The sequence below is a fragment of the Struthio camelus genome, chromosome Z (assembly GCF_040807025.1).
Source record: "Struthio camelus isolate bStrCam1 chromosome Z, bStrCam1.hap1, whole genome shotgun sequence".
Taxonomy (NCBI): Eukaryota; Metazoa; Chordata; class Aves; order Struthioniformes; family Struthionidae; genus Struthio; species Struthio camelus.
The window spans coordinates 72,716,835-72,732,005 of record NC_090982.1 but is presented as its reverse complement, the minus strand read 5'-3'; the positions used below and the strand labels follow the sequence as shown (position 1 = coordinate 72,732,005).

The window sequence follows — 15,171 nt, the reverse complement described above, 5'->3', positions numbered from 1 at the left end:
TAATTCTGGGATTTCAGCCAGTAAACAGAAAATGAGGCGCTTCCTGGCATGTTCTGAACAAAGTTCTAGGAAGCTTCAAGTTGCAAGGATTGCAGTTGCAGTTGTCTCCAGACAGCAAAAGTAACTACCTGGAGATAAATGAGATGGTTCCAGTCTCCTTTGGCTTTATTATTTTCTTCTCCTTGCAAGATGACACTGATTCAGGCCAAAGGTAGATGATTAATATCAGGACCAAGAGAATCAAAATAAAAGTGTTTTTATGCATAAAATTTTGTGGAGCTAAAGTAAACCTTGTTGAAATGACACCGCATTGGTCTCAAGACATCTGTTCCGCTCTATTTTAGCAGTTGATATCGAGTACCCTGATGATGTTTCTCTCCATTACTACATTGTGTTTTTACTTGTTTAAGATTTCTGTGATTTACTTCCAGTTGATTTTTTTAATCCTCTTTTAATGGAAACATTTTTGTTAGGTTGAGAAATACTTGATGTTTAATGCCAAGGATTCCTTATTTCTGATCCGAGGAGATGTTTCTTCTTGTTTATGTTCTGCTGTTTAGTCATTTGAATGGATTTGCAAAATCTGTTCTCTGAGACTAGTAGGGTCTTTTCACAAACACAAAAAAATACTAAGCTTGTGATTCCATACATAAACATTCAATAGCGTCAGAACATAGAATCCTAAAACAATATTGAAGCATATCAGTAGGTAATCGTACCTTCCGAAATACTGAACATGTGCAGATTCATTAAGGGAAAATCCAGCAAGGACCAGGGAACGCAGAGCAGAATCTAACCAGTTCTGCAGTCTTTTTTCTGTCTTTATACTTAGGTAGCAACATCTAGCACTGTAACAGCTGCCTATACATGTTTTAAAGGTGTGAAGAAATATATGTTTTAAAGCTGCGAAGAACAAGGGTAAAACTGATTGAAGTGATCATAATTTTGTCCTTGATTTGAAGGGTTTCCGGATTTCATCCCAAAGATGTTAATGATTAATTCCATATACTTGTTCTAACAAGAATAAATTAGGAAAGTAGAAAACAATGTAGACCGTCAATAAAAAACATTTAGATCCTCTAAGATCAGCTGTGGCAATGGATATTAAAACAAAGAATGATATTCCCATTGCTGAGAGAGAAATAATCAATAAATATTCTTTGTAGGTAAGAAAATAACTGAAGAATATTAATTATTAGGAATGCGCTTAATCAGCTAGTCTTTACAAAAAGCACTAGCATATACATAAGAAATAATGAGTCTTTCACTCTACAAAGTATCTCTGGCAAATTATTCAGTGGCAATGTACAGACATACCTTCTTTCTGTCTCATCAGAAAATAAAATGAGGATTAACAAGCAGACGTGCAGGATGAACTGCAATTAAATGGTACTTCATGTTATAAATGATCAAGGTTGTTGTACGAAAGAAACTTTCATGGCATGAAATAGTTTTGTGCGTATTAAATACAAATCTATTGAAATATTAAACAACGGATCCCGAACAAAGTTAGCTATTCAGGACTGCTCAGGGTAGGTGAGAATGGGACAGGAATATCTCTGTCCAGGCTCTGGAGCAATTGCAGATCTGTTTTGCAATTGTTAATATGCAATAGCTCACTTTAGTTGGGCGAGCATGAAAAACCTTCTGTGGCTTTATTACCCAACTAGGGGCCTGTAAGAAAGGGTCTGCAGCCCAGATCTGGGGGAAAAGACCTTTTCTTAAAAAAAAAAAAAAATCTGTGAAAAAGACGAGACCTCGCTTGGCTGCCACCAAAAACACAATACCGTCTAGCAGAAAACAAAGCACATTCTGACATAACTGCAAGCAAGCTAGAGAGAAGTGCAAAAGACAAACCTGAACATTATGGAAGGAAAGAATAGATAACTTCGGATTTTTCATAAAACTCACCCATACTCTCAAAAATGGAATCTGTTCTCGTAACATGTGTTCTCATGGGGCTTTGTTACAATGTGATTGGATAGATGACAATGGCCTAGGTGTGATTTATAACATTATAGTTTTAATGAAAAATAAAGAAAAATAAGATGGATTTCTGAAAAGACTCTGAATACATTCATAAGAATAAACATACAAATAAAACATGAGACTTCAAGTAACAGTTGCGGTTATATCTGGATTTTTTTCTCTAAGCATCTGAAACTTATCAGTTTCACATGAAGACATCTTTTATATAGAAAATATAGGCAAATATGAACAGGTTCAATAGCAAACAGTACGCGAAGATACAGTGTTCATTAATCAGTGGAGAGTTAAAGGTTTTCAGTAGGACCTTCTCTAGCAACACCAAATTTTTGCGTGACAGAATACAGCTGCCCCAGAGCCTCTCATAGACCTGTTTAGAAAATCAAGAAACATGAGAGTGCAGTTTTTCCCACAAAAAGCAACAGTAAAAGCCATTCTGTATATTTTATGGTTGACCTGTATTTCATATCTTAGACTCCAACTACTACAAAGTTATATCCATATAAAACAAAATCCCAAGTCTAATAGTAAGAAATCTTAACAAATATAGCAAAATCAAGGTATTATTGGTTGTCTGAAAAATGTAGTGCTAAGGATGCAGAAATACAACACAGGCAGCTGCATATCTGTGAGACTGACCTTCTGTTGTGCTTTAGAAAAAACATGTTAAGAAAGAGTAATCAAGTCAGTGAAGTTATGATAATATGGGACAATATGCAGCAGGAGAATCATTGCAGATTGTCCTGATATCTTTCTTCTGTAACTTCCTAGGCAAAACAAATATAATACACCTCAAAAGGCTCTTACCTCCTAAATGGATAACTGCCAATCACAGTACAAGCAAATCCTTGACTAAAGGCACATATGCATTAACTGATGTCATTGCAAACTGGAAGACACGTATGTTCTCACTAGCTAATCAGCCAGCTGGGGGAAATACAGGGTGTTTCAGCCTGTGAAGAGGGCTAAAGAGTTTGTGCTGCCTTTCAGCACTCAGGCCAAGGACATGGGAGATAGGAAAAAAGGCAGGATGTGGGGATGTTTGCAACATGACGTGGAAGAAGGAAGGGAAATGTGCTTGCAAGAGGGAGGAGGCAAGGGACATCGCGGCACATCTAGGAATGGAAACAGAGTGACTTTATAGGTTGGTGTCCAGAAAGTGGGCAGATGTAGCACGTGATGTGATATGTAATTTGATATGGTGATATGCTAATATTGGTATTTGGGGTTTATAATGGCCCACTCATTCATTTCTTCTGAGTATTCTGACTTTATTTGCGTTACGACTGTAAACACAATGAATCTATCTAGCTCTTAGTGTATACTTTCGGGAAACTTTCTAATAGGAAGTAATTGCAGAGGAGTTTGATTCCTTTAGTTTTATTCTCTACTCTGCTAGATGCCTCCCTGTTCCCCAAAAGACATCCTGGATCTCTTGGATTTGATCCTCTTCATGAGGCTGAAGATGTAATGCATTTTTAACTGTATTTTTTAAACCATTATTTTTCTGTTCTTTTCTCATTTATTATTTAGGTATGTTTATTAGGGAGGCTAAGCTTGTCACTGTATACCACATTTCACTTGTTTCTGTTCCAGATTCTCTGACCTTTTTTCAAGTGTGTTTATAGCAAGATTCTCTTTTGCATTACAATGCAGTTTTCATCCTGATCGTTTATCTTCCATTGCAACGTTGCCCATTTTCCTGCTGTGGCTCTTGCTGAGGCGGGGAGTGGTGTTCTCCTTTGGACCTTTGTAGCCCCTGCTGAGTGCTTGACAGGCTCTGGCAATGCAGAGTATTCCTTTGCATTTCTTGTGCCTTTTCCTGGATGCCAAACATCCTTCTGGCTTCTTTTTTTTTTTTTTTTTTTTTTTTTGGCCACCAAATATGTAGCCCCATTTACTGTGCTGCTCTCTGATTTGGAGCTTTAACCTGTGTCTCAGATCTTTTCTCTCTTAAATATCACTTGATTTTCCAATATATTAATGCGGTAACTTTGTTCCCCCTCATGTATGTTAGTATGTAATATTTGATTTACATTGCTTTGCAAATTTTAAAAGCCTTACAGACATTGGGGTTTGATATCTTAATAGGCTCTTTCTGAGGCTTTTTTATTATTATTATGAATCTCAATCATCTGGTATTTCACCACAGTTTCTGTACAAATGGCCTGCTACAGAAACGGTGGAGGAGCTGCTTAAAGATTATACGTACAAAGATGTTTAAGACCTTGAGTCTTTTTGCAGAATGTTTATATACCTAGCCTTACTTGCTTGTCATTTATTCGCTATTTGGAGCGTAAACTCAACGGGAAAGGACTCCTCTCTCCATATGTGTATTCCCAGAGCACTGACTGCATTGAAATCCTGGTCTTGGCTATGGGGCTTCTGGGCACCAGTGCTGTATAACAGATAGCACAAGTGAACCATTTATATATGAAGCTACTTCTTCCCTAACAGCAATTGCATGTATTTAATGTACAACAATTACTGGATGAGTGATAATTTTGAAGAAAAATAGTTTTAATCCATACAAAACAATAGGGGATCAAAAATAGCTATTAAAGAAGATTTTTTCCTTTAGCTTTCCACTGGTCTATCGCATAGATCAAAACAAGTGAAATACTAAGTGCCTCCAAAGCCTTAGCTATGGGTTTGAGTTCTTCTTTCTTTATTACTTACAAAACAAAATAGTCTGTAATATTAAGACGGAAAATAGAGAAATCCCTAATATTGTTTGTCCTGTAATTTGGCACATACTGAGTTAAAAATAGAGAAACCATTTATACATCGTCACCTTTTAACTAAAATACTATAGAAATACTATAAGCATGTAGTAAAAAGATATAGACTTCAGACTCTAACTAAAATGCAAAAGCTGCTGAACAGAGGCTACTGCCTTTACTACCTTCATAATGTAATTTGAGCTGTTTTCAAGCAAGCTATAACATGATAAGGAGTAAAAATTCAATGTCAGTAATATAATTGGGTATCATATATCAGTGTTTCTTAGCAACAAGCCAGTAACGTTCAGTGAAGGCTATGCTGAAAATGGAGTAATAAATATCAACAGAGAATGTTTTCACTGAATGGTTACACTTCAGATTTTTCCCTCTTTGGAAAAACGTAAATGTTTAAAAGCCTGGCTGCTCTAGGTTGAAAACATGAATCACTGGGTTGTTTTGTTTTGTTTTGTTTTGTTTCTAACAATCTAGTTGCAATTCAGTTGTGACAGAGTTCATTAAAAAACAACAAACAAAACTTTATTCAAAATACTTTTATCTCCTTCGTTGTATGGCTAGATTGTCTGCCCTGTCAGGAAGGCTGCCTGTCGGCCTCTGATAGCTCTTCCAGGTAAACTCTTGTGAGGGGCTCAAGGTGTTGAATGTGTGTATTTATATATATGCTGTCACTTGAAGGAGAAAAATGGGTTTCTCCCATGTTTGAGATATGTTGTCAGATATGTTTACAACCCTTCTCCCTCAAACTTCAACCCTTTCCTAAAAGCAGGTAAACTTTTAACATTTCAGCACCCTTAGGGGAATGAATTCAGTCAAAGGATATAAACAGAAAGAGCCAAGGAATATCAAAGATTACAGTATTAAGACTATTATTACCATGATATTCTACGTTACCATTTCTGTAATCTTAGAGTTCTTTATTCATTGCCCAAAAGACAAGAACTGTGTGGGAATTAACACTATTCTAACAGCAACTTGGAAATATCGTGATCGAATTCTCAACTGCTAGTCACAGAGGTGATTTTAGGATTGAGACTCTCACCCCTGTGTGGTCAGAACTTGTGGGAAAAACCCATCTTCTGGAGTTTTTTGTGGCTGATGTACTTTGATGTACTCCTTTTGTACAGGGAGATCACTTCAGCTTTTCTTTTTCCTTTATGATCCAAGTGTTAGGGAGATGTGTATTTTTTTCTACTTCTAAAATAGTAACCTTTTGTGATAGGGGAGCATACGTATAAAATGATTGGCCTTTGAAAGGTCAAAGGACAATTTTGTCTTACTGGAACAAATGCTTAATATGCGTCCCTACCGTTTACTTCAGTAGGATTTCTCCAGTGTGTAAACATACGCCTAAGACCTGGCAGAAGAGCTTAGCCTCAAAAAAAGCTGCATTTCGCCTTAGTGACAAAGCTCATGACACTTGAAAGTAGAAGACAATGCAGGAGACAATTAATATACATTAACAATAAAGCCAGGTAAGTATCCCTAGAACAGAGAATACGTATCCATGTTGATTCAAACAACCCATTTACTTTCACTACTACAGTCACAGTATCTCCTCAGATTTCTCAAGGGTGTGGAATTATTAAACTTGGCAGGGCTACGTTTCTGTCTCAACAAACCACTGAAGGTTTTATCTGGGGTGGAAAACTAACCAAAACAAATAGTTTCTTTCTATTGAGAGCCCTTTGCAAATAACATATTTTGGACAAGGCCTCTGGGTCAGTCTCCTTGCATTGACAACACCTCCACTCTCAAGAGAGAAAATCCTGATGTCATTCAGAGAGTATTCAAATACTGATTGCAAAGCTGACTAGATTTGTAAATTCTGGTAGAGAAATGGCTTCTTCCGAAAACAAAATAGAAACAACCGCGAAAAGTACCATTAGATGAAATAATAGTAGCCTTGTACTACACTGTGGAACTGATGCCGACTCCAAGGCCAGGCTAAGGGTGTGTTGACATAGGTGGGTGCAGATATCGCATATTTGTTTCACACCCACTCTGGGCACAAACCAGCTCTGGTCAGGAAAACTTGAATTCACATAAACATGCCTCCAAGCCCAAGGTAATATACCTTGTCTCCTGCATGACTTTTCAGCTCAGGTTCAGCAGTGCCCTAACACCGCTGTACAGCTTCTGCATAGGAGCCAGCTTCCACCCGTCCAGGCCGGTGCGGGCGCAGAAGGGGGCGCGTGGTGGCTGCAGCTGTTGCTGAAGGTAAGCCATCGGGCTCACCCCGCATTGCGTAGCTAAGGTAGGATGACAGAAGCTTCTGCACAGGCTCAGGCGACAAGACCTGAATCTAGCAATGGTCAGCACTGGAGGCTTCAGGGGCAAGCACAAGAAATCTAAACTTGGCATTTCTCAAACAACCGACCCGTGAGAAAACTTTCTTTCTAACCTTATTAGTTTAGCCAGCGAGATGTGAGAGATTGTACTCCATGCAGTACTTGTGACTAGGCATCTAAATCAGTGCACCCAACAGGACTTGTGACTTTGGGCTGATTCAGACACATTGGTGCTCACTACCCGTAACTTACTTTCCCTTCCTCCATTCTTAGCTGCTCTTTGTCATTTTTTTCTGCACTGCAGGTAGCGGGAGGGGAGAGAGAGGTTAGAGGGAGGAACTCTTAACAAACCTACCAAGGAAAGGATATTCATGGATCAAAATATATTTTCCATTTTGTAAAAGCCGTCTGAAAGGAGAGAGGAAGCTGGAAAAGCAGAGCTAGTAGGTCTTTAAATTATTTTCCGTGGCAGTTGTGTGCTATGCCTAGAAAGCCAAAATTTAATCATTAGACTGTCCTTTTTCTCTTTCTTCACCGAAAATTTCCTTTTGGGAAAATCATTTGTGATTTATTTTGGTACATAACAGATCTCCTAGGGTCAGCAGCAAAATGTGCAAATGCAAGTGTGATATGGTATGTGTGGTAGCTGCCTAGGAAAGAGAAATAAATGAAATGTATACCATTTAGAGTGACATTAGTCTACTACATAAACAGCATAAGCGAACTCTTTGTTATCTCATAAGAATTACATTCTGCCTTTCATAGAGTTAACTATGGTTACATAGATGATGTGATGATGTTGCATATGAGGTAATAAATTTAACATTTTATCTGCTAATCACATTCTGTTAAAATTATTTTCTCTAAATCAATTTATGGAGATTGTATTAATGTTCTTTCCAAGATTTAACTAGTTTTGAACTACCCAGTAATACACTGGAAATCTGGCTGCCTTTGCACAAATCTTTGCTGCCTGTGGCAGGGCTGTGCAGGTGTGGTACGTTGACACATGGGCGTGCATGGCAAATCCAGTGCTTTCAGGAAGTCTCAGTATTTAAACGTCAGATATGCTCAGGGATGATAGGAATTGCTTTCAGCTCAGTCAAACCTACAGCTATATATAAAACCCTGGCTGAGCTCCCTTATATCTAGAAATTTTAAAGCGAACACTGATATACTCAGAATTCATCTTAAGTATACAGAAGCTGTAGTCTCACTACACACTGAAAAGTAGAGTACCTCTTTTTCATGACTGTGTTGTGGTGTGGTTATTCAATCTAATACTTCAGGTATATTGTTTAAAAGACCTAAATATCCCATTTTCAAAACTGATTTCTTAGACATGTAAAATCTGACTTATCTAATGGGCTGGGGTTTCTTTCAGCGCCAGACAGAAAATCTGCAGGATGAGGAAGGAAGAGGGGAGATTTATCTAGGTGAAACTGAAAAAGAAATTTTTCTGATTTCTTATAAAATTGAACATTTACAAATAACATTTTCATTTTGAATCAATGTGAAATGCTTTTCACATCCACAAGCTTAATGATTCATTTAATCTCCTGTTTCCTCAGCCCTTTTTTTAAAATACTGTGGTTTTTTCTTTTTATTTGGATCAATTTGTAAATATATGATGTTACTTCAAATGAAAAAATTGAAAAGGTTCTCTTAGAAGTGTTGAAATGACATATTTCAATTGCAGCAATTTTGAATTTTTCTCCATGTCTCTTTTTCTAATCAAAAATTTGTTTTTAATTCATTTCACTTACATGAACAGTTTCAGTCTCACCAGCACTATTTCTGATGAATTTGTGGTCACAAGTGAATTAAAATGACTCACCTGTAGTTATGAATCCAGGTTTCTCTAGGAGATCAAGGTATTCTTGGTAGGATGTCATAAAAGGCACATTCGCCTCTAAGCCTTTTTTTGAGAAGTGTTGATGAGAAGAATTGAAAGTTGAAAGAGTTCAAGAGAAGAAGAGCTGCATTCTGTCAGACCGCTAATGTTAGCTCTATTTCTAGAGTGTCTTTGTTTGTACGTCTAAATCTCTGTCAAAGACATTTGTCATAAAAATAGAAGTGTAGCTTTGCAAATGGTATCGCTATAATTAATGTGTTGATGGTTGTTTACACATTGTGCAACTATACTAAAAATTATATAGGATCATGACATGCCTTTGCAATTATCAAATCCTGTGAAAACTTAAAAACCTCGACCCTGATTAACCCTCACTTCAGTGATGTATTTTAGAAACAAATTGTTCTCATTTGTACTCTTATCTACAATGAGGTTAAACTGACGAAAAATCTGTGTGGTTTATATAGCTCCAGCTCTCAAGTTTCTGAGATTCCCAATGGAATTCCCACGTACCTGCATTTTGCTGGCCTTTAGGCATCTGGCCTTAAACTTCTGTTACAAACCTTAGCAATTAAAAGATGCTTTCCATATACCAGGGTCTGAGAGAGATTCAGCTATTAATTCTCATATTACCCCCTAGTTTTCGCAAGGTGAGGTTTGGAACAATTCCTCAGATTTCACAAAGAATCTACTATCTATTTTAGCAAAAAGGCAGTTACATCAGGTAATGGCATTCACATTATTTTGTGAATAATCAGACGCTTAAGTGGCTAAAACAAGAGCTCAAACGCCTATGTTTGATTTGTTTATTGCCTCATACAACAGAAATAGTAAGCAGGTTGTTTTTCCAGAGCAAATTATTTTGTACTAAAATGATAAATCCTGTTTTATCTTAGCTAAAAGCCTAAGTACTGCCCTACTAATATGAGACCATTTGGGGTCTTCAGCAAGCTGATATCACATTTGTCATTGTTTAAGTGATGACAAGATTATTACATTTCTAATTAAAACTGATAAATCATTGGACGTCCTTTTTTTCTCTTTCCTCAGTTGCTCTTAGCAAGTTGTACAAGTTGGAAAACTTGTTCTCTAGTCAATCATCAGTAGTTCTGCAGTGGTCACCATTTTTCTGCCTCAATCTGGGCCTTGGTATTTCAGTATCTGATGCTATTCTCCTCTCTCTGTCTACATATGGAACATCAGAACAAAGCATGGTCTCAATGTTTTTCTGCACCATGTAGTTATGTGCGTCTGTGTGTGTCTTCTTTTGTCTTCTGCTAGTATAAACTAGCCATTCATTAGGTTACTAAGAACAAAGAATTAAGAATAAAGACTGATAAGGTGAACCCCAAGGATATGTAAAGTAAAAGTCTGTGACTCTTTTAGCAGTGAAGAAAAAATGCAGGAAGAATAAAATGGGAGAATTAGACAAAAGTCTGGAGTAGATTGAGTAGTGACATTTGAGTGTCATTGACCATTCCTAAACATACAGCATTGAAATAAGTGATTCCTTGATATTCCTTTTGTGCCCATGTTATGCTGAATTGTATGAGTCACAAAGCAAGCATATCCAAGGTCCTAGACTTTGGATTAATTTACATGCAAGGCTAGCATTTTTACCGGCCTAATGTATTTTTCTACTGCTCTCAGATAGCTTTTCCATAAGCCAAACACTTTCAGGTCTTGAGCTGTTACGGTAATCCATTGATCAGAGTCTATATGGCCCTCTCTGTTGCTTGGAGACAAAATACACTTGGAAGATTGTTCTGTTCCTCAGTTATGCCTCCTTAGCCTGTTTCCTCTTCTATTCCTATTCAAGCATTTCCGAAAAAGGTTTGGACTGACCAAAGAATCGAGGGTGCTGCTCAGTCATGGCTCCCTCTCTCCAGCACCCTTTTGGCTGGCTCCAGCCAGCCTCTGATACCATGGGAGGCATATGAAAATGCCTGATGTTTCCATCTGGTGCTTCCCTATGTTTACTTGCACATGCAGGATCACATCCAGAAATGTCAGTGCTTCAGTTCCACCTTTCCAGGTAATTAAACCTCCTTCTGCTACCAGAGGAATTGCTACTGTGAGAAATGCATTTTCCCCACCGGGGCATATTACCCTAATATTGAAGGATCCGCTCTGGATATACGATAACAGTGATGTTGAGAAAGCACACTACTATGGTCTAGTTTTGAAAATCATTTCTGCAGTCCCCAGTGGGCTAGCCTGTTTTGGGCACTTCATGCTTGGGCATGTGGTCAGAATGAGATGAAGCAGTAACGTAGATTCTTATATGCATAAAGGTTTAGTATTGTACTAAAGTTCAGAGCAGGAATTTTAGACTAATGCTTGGATTAGTTTTACAAAGGGAGTTGCTGGCTTGCTACACTGTTCATATTGTGGAAATGTATTTTACTCTAGAGCAAATAATATCTTGGACTTTACAGTCAAAATGTGATTTGTTCCATGATGAATCTTTAAATGCAAGTTAAAAAAAACAACAACAAAGAGCAGAGTGTATCACATATCCATATACCCTCTACAATTTTAAACATAAGACAGATGTGTGCCAGCAATGCAAACTAATGCTTTTTTGCTTATTTTTTCTGATGCAAAAGTCTCTCCAGCTACAATTGCAACTTTCATTCAGAACAATTGATTAGTTTATTTGTATTTGTGTACAATGTTGTCATCAGTTTAAGTGATACCTGTTCTCATAATAAGCACCATTTGTTGTACTTCTGATCTCCCCTTCTTCCCAGGACTATGAATATGCAAAACCCAATCTTGTTATCTTAGGTAACTGAGTAATTGGCTCCAGTGTGGCTGTATAGCTGAGAAGCGATATACAAGGACAAATAGATATGAGGATCAGAACTGCATATTCTGTGTAAGCTACAGTGCAAAATAATACGAAAGATTCAAGCAGTATCCACAATGAAAGAAAATTATGCCCCTTGAAATAATTTAGAAAACTTCTTAGAACTTTACTCCTAACATATATGAATGTGGACATAAATGTTATAGAAACAGAAATGTATGTCAAACTTCTGGAAAGAAAATATACAAGTGGAAGCTCTTCTGGGAACATTCAAGAGAGCTTCAAAACATTTAGACAATACGTTATCTTAAGCACTTCAAAAAGAGACTTTTTCTGATACGCAATATGGATTTTCAGGATCTGTGGAGGACCGTGAGATGAATTTTTTAAATAGCACAGCAATAGAGAATTGCATTTCATTCTGCAGTTTCATTGCCATTTATTGTTCCTGAAAGAGCTATTAAGAAAATACGTTGGTGCTCATCTTGTAGTGCTGACTACACGATGGATAAGACACTTCTTCGAGAGTCTATGAGAGGGTTTATACTCCCTGATAGCTAACAAGTGAAATCAGCCCAGTTCTATTTATGTTGCTACAAGTGCAGCCCCTTCGAAAGGGAGCCAGGCAGGGAGCAAAGGGCAGAGCACAAACGTATTTTTGTGAGCCTATTAGCTGGGCTCGCATTTCACAGCTGTGACGGACTGTTGTGATAAATTCTTTAGGAGGACTCTGCCTCTCAGGGGAGTTGAACGCTCTCAGTCCGCGCCTTTACTCCTCTGCTCGCAGGCGGAGTCCGGCTGTATGACAGCAGAGCCAAAGGCAGTACCCGATGTGCAGGGCCCAGACCTAGCTCTTATTCTGCCTTACTTCTTGTCCCTGCTACTACTGGTCAGTATTACCAAGACAGCACAGCTGCCTTTAATTTTCTCTACTGAGATTGTAGAGGTTATAACATTTCCATCCAGGAAGAAAGCAAAATCTGGTGCTTAATCTTATTTGCACTTCCAATTGTCTGATGGGCAGCCATTCTGTTGTCCCTGCAATGAGTCAAGGGATACCTATACCTGATACCTATTGCACAGCAGAGACCATTTCACACACGACAGAGAGTCAAATGTATATAGCTCCAAAAGAATCACTAAGTCACCGTACACACAACAAATTCAGTCTTCCAAAGTTATATGCAAATCTCACTGATTTTAGCACAGGGAAGAGAGATTGTTGGAGTAGTCTCTGCTTATAAATTTTTCTGTGTGCAAAAAATTACTTTGCTGATCTCTTTAGTGTCTCCTGTGTCCAAAACACCCCATTTGTTTACTGCTTAAAGACATGCCATGTCCATTTAGGTTACGCAGTGAAGCTAGTGATAACCGTTACCATCCATTTCTTAAGGGCTTGTTTTATTGTTGGTGGTCATCCTCAGATGCTGCTGGAGGAAAAGACCCTTCTATAATATTGTTGTCATCAGGACGAAAGAGAGGAGAGACGCCAAGCTGTGGGTTGTAACGTATTCAAAAATCCTAGCAATGCATTGCTTTGCAATACCCTAAGTCCTTTGCCTTGCTACCAGCTTGAAAATTTCCTTCTTCTAGCAACATGTCAAAATATTAGTTTCTCAGAAATCATATATTTTGCCATGTAGCAGGAGTAAAGCCAAAGGATTCACAAGTGTGAATTTAAATAACAGACTGTAGGAATCATTCCTATTGACTGCAAGAACCTTTCAGGAGCCCTCTTTTAATTAGTGCTGCAGTTGCTCCACTACCCTGAGAATTGCTATGGCAATATTTACTGCTGCAATTGAATAGAAAACATTTATAGTGGAGAAATACACATGCCATGGCTGATCTAATATAAGTATCACTTAAACATGTGAAAACTCTCATGAGATAAATGTGTTCCTGTGTCAAATAACCAATCATCTGGAAGGTGCAATTCTGTGCCACTGATATGCTAGCATGTTATTTCTAAAGTTGTTTCAAATTATTTTTTGGAAAACAAGTAAAAGACTGCTCTGATATGCACACTATTAAAAAAACAAAACGAATAACATAAAAATTTCCACCAAACACCACTATCAACAATATTCCCTTGATAATTGTAGCAGTAGTATAATTGGCACACATAGGCTGAATTTCCCTCTACATTTTGGATAACTGGAGAAGAGTTTTAAATTTAATCTTCGTAGTTGAAATGCTATTTTTTTATTCAGGTCTTGCTTGAAATTCTCTCTTCTGGTTTCACATTCTCATAGTATTTTCTTCAGAAATGTTATTCATTCAGAATTAGATCTGGGGCTAAATTTTTCCATGGCTACAGGCATATAGTTGTCTTATATTCAGGTAAGAACTAATTTAGACATCGCAAGGCCAGAATTTAGCTTTATCGTAAGGACTGCAAAGTTTGAACAGGATTTGTGGTTTAGATGTAAATAAGGAGTAACTATTCAGAATAATGAAGGTGCTGAGTGTGAAATTGCCACATATATGATGGGAACCATTCCTTTAAATAGTTCCCATCACATATGTGAATTACAGCCTTCTGATACTCTCGTCCAAATTTAAAATAATTATAATGACATCAATAACTCTTTTCTGGATTTATGTCCCTGTGAACATGGAAAACACCTCTGCTTTGTGTTTTAAATGGTACCAGGAACTGAATTTTATTACAATGAAAACTGATGAATTTTGCGGTAAAATTTACTGTTTTGCAGTTTCTTAGAATGTGTGGAATGATGGTTTTTTTCCCCCATCTTTATATTATTTAAGAAAAATAATTTTTGACATAATTTTTTGTGAAGAAATGTTTATCTTCGGTTTTGGAAATGCAGATAAAAGATTTGACTGTCAGCTGTTGAAAAATAAAAAGTGATTGGTTTCATTTTTAATGAAAACCAAAAGCTTCCAAAAAAATACTTTTTTTTCTAGAAAGAGTGAGGAAAGACACACTTCATAATACACTCCAGTTCTTATAATTCCCAGCCTTTCCCTGTACTATCCACTGTTACTCACCCTTAAAAAGCATCCATTGCTGTCATCAGGAACTAGAAGTTATAATAATAATAAAGTAATAATCTTTTGTAATTAATCTCATCACTAGACTGTTGTTAATCTGCAACGCCAACTTCACCTCTTATTTCTGAGGTACACTTTATCCTGGATAGTGGGTTGTCATCTGTGCAGGTTAAGACAGATTTCTGTTGTATAACAAAACAGTGTGGGAACAATTAAGAGCACGAGCTCACGTTATTCACAGTTAGGAAAGTAACTCCGAACTTGGGTTAGGAAATATCTAATATTAATGGATATTCAGGATCGTATCTTTTATACAAGGTATACAGACTTAGTTTGCTAGTCCATGAAAAAGTTACTGTCACTGTTTTCCTGGAAGAAATAATTAGTTTATAGAATGCATATATGGGAGCCAAAAGACTTGTGAAGCAGTAAGTCAAAATTCAAATGCACCAAAGTTTTCAGTTAACCTAC

The 15,171-nt window shown here is 37.3% G+C and overlaps 1 protein-coding gene across 2 annotated transcripts in view; it reads left to right on the top strand.

The window, feature by feature from the left end:
- Positions 1-15,171, top strand: part of LOC104140574 (growth hormone receptor) — a 192,853-nt gene that overhangs the window by 13,235 nt on the left and 164,447 nt on the right. The gene's annotated exons all lie outside the window — the stretch shown is intronic.